Consider the following 9,672-nt stretch of genomic DNA (forward strand, 5'->3'; position numbering starts at 1 on the left):
TTATTTTCTGTCCCTGCCACAGTATTTTCTCTAAGAAGTCTTTTTAAGGCAATCTCTGTGTTCTTATTGTAGCCTGGACATGCTACCTCCTTGCATGCATCAGACCATATTACCTTTACATTTGTGTCATTCTGCATGCACAGCCACAGTGTTTAAGAATATTTATCAGGTCAGTGTTTAGAAAGGCATGGCATTAGCCCTTCCCAACCACCAAAGAAACTCTGTAATAAGGGAGATTTGATAATTGATAACTACCTCTTAATTTTCTGCCTTTATATGCCTTAATCTTCCATTTTGTCTTAATATGTCTATCTGTAACAGATGTTTTTGTATGCAAATGCACTTCAGTTCAAAATCATTACAAAATTCTTCTGCAATTCCCCACTGACCTAACGTTTGTTTACTCACATCTACTTGCTGCATAGGATTGATTTAATGATTAAGTGAGATGATATACAAGAGTTTTTATTAAATATTCAATACAATTTAGCTATAATTAATAGTAAAATATTTATATATAAATGAGAAATCAAAGAAAAATTACTTAGATAGCCAATCCTGACTTAAGATGAAAAATAAGACCAACATAAAAAATGCTGCAGGAAGATCATTTTCCCCTTTGCATTTTTTTCAATTCTGCTCTTAATGACATTTGGAAAAACAGGTCATGGGTTTATTTTACATGACTAAATTGATCACATCTCCTGCATCTATGCCAATTTCCCATGATTTTGTTTTTCCATATAGAAATAGTCTCTAGTATCAAAATTTAGAAGTAATCAATGTCAAAAGTCCTCTATAAAACTTTATTTGATAAATTTAAAAGACAACTGTAGTGGTTTATGCCACCAAATATATTTTCTGTCTTTTTCTGAAGAAGTAAGGTAAATGTAGAATACATTTTGTAAATTTTTTTTTTTGTTTTTTCCCTCTTATATCAAGAAGGTGTCATTTGAAATCTTGGATGAATCATGTGTCATTGCTGAATGGCAAGATAATGGTCTTATGTTAGTAAAGAGAGAGATACAAATGATGTGTTGCAAAGTAATAACAGAAGATTGCTTAACAGGTATGTGAAAATGGCACTAATGCTTACAGATGAAAACACACCATGACAGCAATCTGTTAGGACGTGGTGCTACTTGAGGAATGCACATATGCTCCTTCAGTGATGTTTTAATTCTCTATGAACACTGTATGCCTATGAGTTTGTGTAGGATTTGTAAACAGGGAATAATAATAGTTTCTGATCATTCTAATATAGAGTTTATATGAGTTAATACTCATTATCTAATTTTGTCATATAAAAACTGTGCTCTTGGTATCCAGGAAAAGGAGGTAGAATGTGAGAGACCAAGTTATGTGTTCAGGGTCACATAGGTAAATGATGGGTGGATTTATCTCATCAAACTCTGTTTTTGTTTTTTTTTTTTCAATATATAACAATCTGTTTTTAACCATAGAATAATCTGTTCTCCATAAACATACATTTGGAATAAACTTATATCTGCACTGAGTCACATTTTTACATTTTTCAAATATTAATATAAAGCATTTTTTTCTCTCAGAAAGATTTGCAATGTGATTTTCCTGATGACCAGGTTGCTTTGTTCTTTCAAAAGAATATTATTGGGAGACAGGACACAGCAATTTTCTATGCTATGCCTTTGGGTTTATAACATAATACTCAGATGAGCTTAATGTTCTATAAATGTGCTTTTTGGTGGACAAAAGTGATGAAACCATTGTATGGCTATATTAGACATAATAGTGGCTTTTTATTTATCCAAAGGAAACCATATATTGATTTTTTCATTTTTAAAGATATTTATTTTCTATTTCAATTTTTATTTTTATGTTATAAGGGAACTTGATAAATATCTACTCATGTATGTTATATGCAATATATTCACCTAGCCTTTTGGAACTTTATAAGGTTGTCTAAAGTCAATAGGTTTATAGTCTGATAAAATATTCTGATTCATAAACTATATAATACTAAGTCAGATGAGATAAGATTATTTACATTATTCTATTGACACTCTACAAAATTAAAACCACTGTATTACAACTTATTGAAGACTTATAAGGCACTTGTTCATTTTTGTTCCTTAGATGAAAACCTAATAGTATACTATATTTGGACACATTAAGACAATTTGAATTCAATGTTAATGCAAAGAAAAAGTTTATTTAACACTGAAGTCATGCTCAATATATCATTTATGTTGAGTTTCTATTCACATGAAATATTAAGTTAATATTTTTCAAAACTTTTGCACATATTTGGGTTTTTATACTAATATAGTTTTGCATACTTTGTCCGTCCAGCTATTTATCATTCTATCATCTATGTATTATTTTGAATGTTATCTTAAGGTTATAACATGCTTATGATATTAATCTCTATGGCTTTGTTTTGATGGTAATGATAACAGAAAAAGGAACAAAAGATTAACTGAAATTTTCCTTGCAAAAATCATATGACTGCACTTGGAGAAGGGAAATTAGTAGACTATGGATAAATGGGCATTATTTATCAAGATTTATAGAATCAGTGGTTAATTTCTCTGTGCTGTGTGCTTTCCTCTCCTTCTTCCCCCTCCTTCACCTCCTCCTCTTCTTCCTCCTCTTCTTCTCTTTCTCCTTCCTTCCTTCCTTTTTATTTTTGAAAAAAAAAGAAAAAAGTTTTCTTGTTTTTCTAGCAAAAGAGAAACACTGCGGACCCCTGTCCCTAAGGCTGTGATTCTGCCCATCAGCAGGAACAGGGAGCTTTTAAAGAGGTGACTCAAAGTCTACATTCCACATATTCTCTGTTGGAGTTGCAATTCATTTGTTAATTTGGGAGATAGTCATTTCTGAGATCTTCTGGTAACATTCCCCAAGTGTGGGTTATTTCATTCCTCTGGTAGATGTGTTTCAAGGACAGATAAATCTGCCTAAAATGGGGAAGAAAGGTAATTGTGTTTCCCCTGACATTAGGAATGGGGAGAAATTGGTAGCAGGGACAGAGAAAGAGAAAGAAACATGACTATTTTTAAAATAAGTTATATCCATGTACGTACCTGTCAAAATGGATTCTACTGTCATGTATAACTAAAAAGAACAAATAAAAATTAAAAAAAAAATAAGTTGCAGTGGTAGAGTAGCTAGGGCTATGTTCAAAGCATATAGTGGACTACTATTACATTTCCCCACTGTCAATTTCTACATTGTATTTCTATGGGAAAATGGGCAAAAATATCCCAAGCTGCTTCCTGCTAAAGGAGGGCAAGTTGGGGGATATAACCAGGAACTCAAAATCTTTGTTCTCTGTGGAGCATGAACAGGTAGGAGTATGTAGCATCAGAGCAGGGTAGAGGTCCACAGTGGTAGATTGCGTGTGACTGGACATTGCATACATAGGGCAGTGACCATACAGACAGCCAGAGTTGTCAGGATTTTTCTGAATTCCATTCAGGAAGAGAACTCAGGAGTTCCCTGAGGCAAAAGGAGCTTGATAGCTGCTGGGATGGTCCCTCAGTCCCTCCCTTTCCTCACAGGACTAGGTCCTCTGGTTCTACTTGAAGCAAACTTACCTGTCTCTGAACTCTCCAGCAGTTGGTTCTCAATAAATTTGCCAGTTACCTTATATCCTCAGCATGGAAGTGGGGTTCCTTGGAGTGCCAGGCCTTCCCAAGAAAGCTGGAGCTGGGGCTGCTCTTGTGTCCCATCTGGGGTGCCAAATTTGTCATGGAAAGCTCAGTCCTTGTCCCCAGTGCCAATTCAGTAATGAGGATGCAATTTTTAGAAAAAGGAAAAAAAAAGTTTTATTGCTCTGCTGGCGAAGGAGAAACACAGGGGACTCCTGTCCCAAAGGCTGTGATACATCCCTTCTTCCTTCCTTCCTTCCTTCCTTTCTTTTTTGTCATACTGGGGATTGAATTCAGGGTGCTGTACCACTAAGCTATATCCCCAACCTGTTTCATTTTTGATTTTGAGAAAGGCTGTCACTAAATTTCCCAGACTGGCTTCAAATTTGTGATCTCCTGCCTCACTGTCCTGAGTGGATGGGATTACAGACATGTGCCACCATGCCCAGCCCACCTATATTTTTCTAAGGGAGAGAAGCCTGACTGAATAAAAGCAATTTTCTGTTGACAGGCATTCTTTGGCTCTCAAGGCAAAGAAACAAATCTGTGCAGAGTGGTATGATACTGCTGAGTCAGCCACCCTGTGATTGTGTTGAGGAAGGGTGGATGGTGGGAAGATGTCAAAGATTCCATGGGTGGTGAATGACAAGTAGGTATAAACTGAGTTTTAAAGACTAATTTTAATGGCAGAGATACAGAAAAGAGTGTTTTAAGCTCAGAAAATAAGCATACCCTATGACAAGGATATTGTGTTAAGGGTGAAAAACAGCAATTATATTTGACTTCTGATCTTTCTATGTGTTTGCAGATAAAGAAAAATTTTAATCCATTAGATAAAAATTAGACTTGTATCCTATAGTCTCAAATAATATACCAAGAAGAAACATAATTTAGTAGGATTCTTTTTCCATAATCCCCAGAAGGATTCTTACCAGGTTGTTTTATCAGAAGTGGGATAGGCAGTGGATATGGAAAATCATTCTTCCTATTACAAAGACAATCATCACTTTTAAAAGTTTTAATTTAAAACTTTTAAAAATCACTTTTAAAACTTTCATTGGTCTACTTTTAAAGTAAAATATTCTAAGATGTGTATTTTTTTTTTGTATTGGATATTGAACCCAGTGATGCATTACTACTGAGCTGTATCACCAGTCCTTTTAATTTTTTTAAGACAGGGTCTCCCTAAGTTGTTAAGGGCCTCGCTAAGTTGCTGAGGCTGGCCTCCAACTTGCAATCCTTTTGCCTCAGTTTTCTGAGTCTCCAGGATTATGCCCAGTTCCAGGAATGTTGTTTAAGTAATTAAATGGATGGACTTGCCTAAAGCTACAGTATTCTAATCTGTATCTTTTTGGGTTGGGTAACACCTCTCTCTGATAGACAATGAAGCCAAATTGAAATCCAGATTTTACCATTCCCTGTTAAATCTTAAGTTGTTCATGTCTCTGAACCTCAGTGTCTTCATATGTAATTTGAAGGAATGATGGATATGTTTTGCACTCTTGTTTTCAGAACAAAATGAGGGTTCTCTTATAATGCATTGGAATGGTGGTACTTGATAAATATAGTTGCTATTTCATCTGAGAAATGAGTTTTTTATTTTAGATCATTCATTTATGTGTTTTCACGTCAGTAGATGTATAGGTGAAAGTAAGTGAGTCATACAATGTCATATATCCATCAAAGTTTTGCCCATCAAGTCTTAAAAACATTTGTATTACAATACATACTAGGAGATGAGTAGTGACAAACTAATGTATGGGCCATCTTTTTCAAAATTTTAGGATATTGATATCCTAAAATACACTTCTGGGCCCACCATTGACCCACCATTTCTACTTGGTATTTGGGTGATGATAAGAGACTGGCAGTCATGAAAATGTACACTCAGATCTCCTGCAGGAGGTTAATTGATTGATATTCCCAACTACTGCCCCTCTGGATGCACCACTATGTCACTTTGAGGCCATGCTTCCTGAGGGCTGTTCTTAAAGACTGAGAAAGGTGGGGGAATTAAGGCAGGTCCATTCTGGCAAGACCATAGGCTTGTTCTTCTGATAGAGATCTTCAGCTAGCAGACCTTAAATCCTCTGCCTGAAACTTTCTAGCACCAGTGGAATCCTACTGGATCCTCTTGCCTCCTTTTGCTCTTCCTTATAGTCAGACCTTCAGGGCCCCCTGAAGTCTCCCCTAACTTCTTCTGCTCTCTCTGCCAATAAATCTCCTGAAATTCTAGTCTCTTCTTGATGGGTAAACTAATCTTTTTTGGTTTCACTTTTCTCATCTGCATTTTTAACATTAAATAATACCTCACCTGCCTGTCTTACCAGGCTATCAGGAACAAATATTAGAATATGCAATAAAAGCACTGAAAATGATGAATCATTATAAACTACTTTCATAAATTATTTTCTCTAGCAACTTTGGTCCTGTAATCAATTTTCTTTTTTCTTTCTCATGGCTAAGAACTTTTTTTTGGGGGGGGGCCACTAGCTATTGTAAGAAAGTTCAGTCTCAATTCATCTGTTTCTATATGTTGAAATAATATTAGACTCAATCTTGCTATACTCTGAGATTCTATTCATGACAGAGAAAAATTTATCATAAAGCAGGCATGTCTTGGAAACCATCCAAGGAAGGGTATTAACTACTTAAATTTCAAAATGACCTTATAAATAAACCTTCCTGGAAGTTGTCCTCACAGTGTGAAATCCAACAATAGAGCAATACTAAGCATTATAATAATTTAGGGAAATTGCATAATATGTGCATTTATCGTAGGAAACAACTATGGAGGAAGTAGGGGAAGAAGAAACCCTCACTTCATCACACTCCCAATAATATTGGTATATGGTATAAATTTCACAAATTAATCCATTTTAGAAAACAGCCTATTTTCCAGGCTTCTTTCAGGGCTGAGATGAGGCAAGAAGCAGAAAGGCCAATGTTGACTTTGGGAGAATATCATTAATTTAGTTCTCATAGTGTTTGTCTCACTGCACAACCTGCATTAAGTATCACTATTATATACACCTATAGTAGCACAGAAAACAGGATTTGTGGCAAAGCACCTGTGTTTATTCTAAGTCTTAATTTTATGAACAACCTTGGGTGAATCACTCAATTGCTCTTCATTTTAGATATCTTTTGAGTTGGGTATATACCTTCCTCAATTAATGATAGTATTTTCTATCTTTCATAGAGTAATGGTACTGTTTAATTACAAATTTATGAAAGCATCAGGGAAAGCATTTTAGTATTCATAATCAAACGTCCCTAATTTTTAGATTCTTCCACTTAAGAGACGGCCTAAAAAGATGGCCACTATTTCAATAGTGGAACAGATTATCATAGTGTAGAAAAGATGGTCTGGAGTCAAACATGCCCTAAGTCAAGTCAAGGGTCTCATATTTTCTAATGAATTGGCCTGGTTATTTGACTTGTTTGAGGTTTCAGGTAATATTAACTCCTTTTTCAGATTTTATGGGAAGGTTTCAATAAGATAATTCATAAAAACACATAGTAATGCAAATAGTTTTCATTCCTTTCAATTAAACATCAATGCAGAACTTTTATGCATGCTTGCTCATCTGAAGCCCAGTCTTCCAGATGTTTGTATCACATTGAAAGAGCCCTCAGAGGGTCCTGCCCCACCTGTACAGGCCTGTCACAGATCCAGGTCTATCTACAGACAGCAAAAATCTCTCTCAAAAAGAAAGATGAATCCTTCAAGTTCATACTCACCACAAGTGCTATGTTCTTCAATACCTTTATCAAAAAATGTGCACAGCTTTTTCAGTGCCTTCTGCACAGAAAAGAATGGTGAACAAAGTATTTCATATCTTGGTAGGAATTGACTACTTTTGGTTTTCCTTCATTATATGAAGAATCCCAAAGTAAAGAGAGAATTAAATATAGTTACTATTTTAAATTATATGAATGAATTACTTGTACTTCAGCAGAAGAATGTTCTAGCTCTGGAAAATGTGGGAACAGAATCGAAACTGGGAGTCGATAGGGACTATCTACAGAACTGCTAAGCAAAACTTACAGCACAGCAGGAAGGCAAATGATTGAGTTTCAAGAGATACAGTTAAAAGTGTAAGAATAGGAATTTGCCTCAGCTCCTGAAAAATGAGTAAGATGAAGTACAAAAATCACAAAATATCATTTCAATTTGAGCTACTCAGTATAATCATGATATATAGAGAAAAGAACATGAACATGATAAATTAAAGGAATTTCTACATCAACTTGTTATGACCAAGAAGAATAAAAAATATCCATAAATGTTTTAAATTACATGGGGGAAGCTAATGGAAAAAGAGGATCCCAGAGGATGGGTAAAATGGAGGCCAGGAAAGAGGATGAGATGTATAAAATTTTCGATGATTATAAGCATTGTCAGAAACCAATCCTAATGGAACATGCTAAACTCAAGAAGGTTCTTCAGCAAATGAAATAGGTAATGATTTCTCTTCTTTCTCCCCAAAAGAAGGAACTTAGAGAAAGAGAAGATGAAAGTGCTGGAACTGTTATCTCTGATGTTGAAGATACTGGAGGACTAACCAGATAGTATGTGGGACCTTTCCTGTGAAACTATGAGAGAGCGCTTATGTACGGCATCAGCAAACAGTGGAGGACTTTGAAAAGTCATGTAGGAAAAAACTTGATAACCAAGTTGCAAAGGTACACTTGGAAGGCTTAAATGATGAAGATGTGATATCACATCTTGATATTGAACTTGAACAGGAAACTGAGAAACTGAAGTTAGAAATTATCCAGCAACGTCAAGGAATAATCAAAACTTAGCAGCCACTGACTACTGCTTGTGATGCAGACACTACTTCACTATGACCAGACTTGTCTGTTGGAAGAAAAGAAACACCTCAAAGAACAATGGTCCCTTTTTTAGGGAGAGAAAGAGAACAGAGAAAAGAAAAATAATTTTGGGAGAGAAAGATGAAGCTTTACAGAAGCTGCTGTATATATATATATATATATATATATATATATATATATATATATATGTTATATATATGATTATGATTATCATATATATATATGATTAGAGAGAAGGAAGAAAAAAAAAACAATTTGGGTAAAACAGAAGTTTTTAAATAGATCTACCTTTGACCACCAGAACTCAGAAAATAGGAAACTTTTCAGTGTCTTTTCAGGCAGTTCTGATGGGGACAGTCTTATAGTACACTCAAGGCCACAGTGAAAGAAGCCTCACAGTGTGTCTAATCGGTCTCCAATTTGTACATCAAAGCTGACTCGATCCCTTCCTGCTTCACCTTCTACTTCAGACTTCTGCCAGACACACTTCTGTTTGTCTGAACACAGTTCAATCAATGTTCTTAATATAACTCCGGAAGAAACTAAACCAAATCAGGTTGGAAGAGAATGTTCAAATCTGAAGTGGAGCATGGTGTCAAGACCCAGGTGACAGGAAGGTGTTCCTTGCCCTATACAAATTCTCATATAGAAAAAGATGACTTATCTTAGACATGAGGAAGGAAATTTTTTCATTAACATGTTCATGAAATTCACATCTAAGTTGAAACTTAGGGTATGTCATAAAGTCAGTCATCTCTAATAATTCCAGATGGTCTGAGTTGTTTGTTAGGACTTCCCTATCTTCCCCCAAAGACCTGAAATGCTATGTCTATGTAAAAAGTTGTAAGACCTTTGAATATCTATTTTTAGTAACAGAAACATCTGGTTCTGTGAATAAAGGATGATATAGATGTTTGGATGGAAACAAAAGCATTAGAATGAGTTTCCTCTGCATAGGTATTAAAAATAGCACTTTTAGGAAAATGATTATTGTAAATGTTTACTTTTTGTCCCTAATATAGTTGGCACTGGAAGTGTAGCCTTTACTTGGATGTATACTATAGATTTTAAACAAAGAAAGTCCTATATTTATTATATTTAGTGTGGTTTTGGAATTATCTCTTTCATATATTTGAAATGAAATGTATGTACATTTTGTAAAGAGATGTACATATTTATGTTAAGAGGCTTTAATGGG

General features: G+C 35.0%; 1 pseudogene; it reads left to right on the forward strand.

The window, feature by feature from the left end:
* The first annotated feature begins 3,230 nt into the window (after positions 1-3,230).
* On the forward strand, positions 3,231-9,143 carry LOC143385933 (afadin- and alpha-actinin-binding protein pseudogene; annotated as a pseudogene).
* Positions 9,144-9,672: the final 529 nt, after the last annotated feature.

The sequence above is a fragment of the Callospermophilus lateralis genome, chromosome 2 (genome assembly GCF_048772815.1).
Source record: "Callospermophilus lateralis isolate mCalLat2 chromosome 2, mCalLat2.hap1, whole genome shotgun sequence".
NCBI lineage: Eukaryota > Metazoa > Chordata > Mammalia > Rodentia > Sciuridae > Callospermophilus > Callospermophilus lateralis.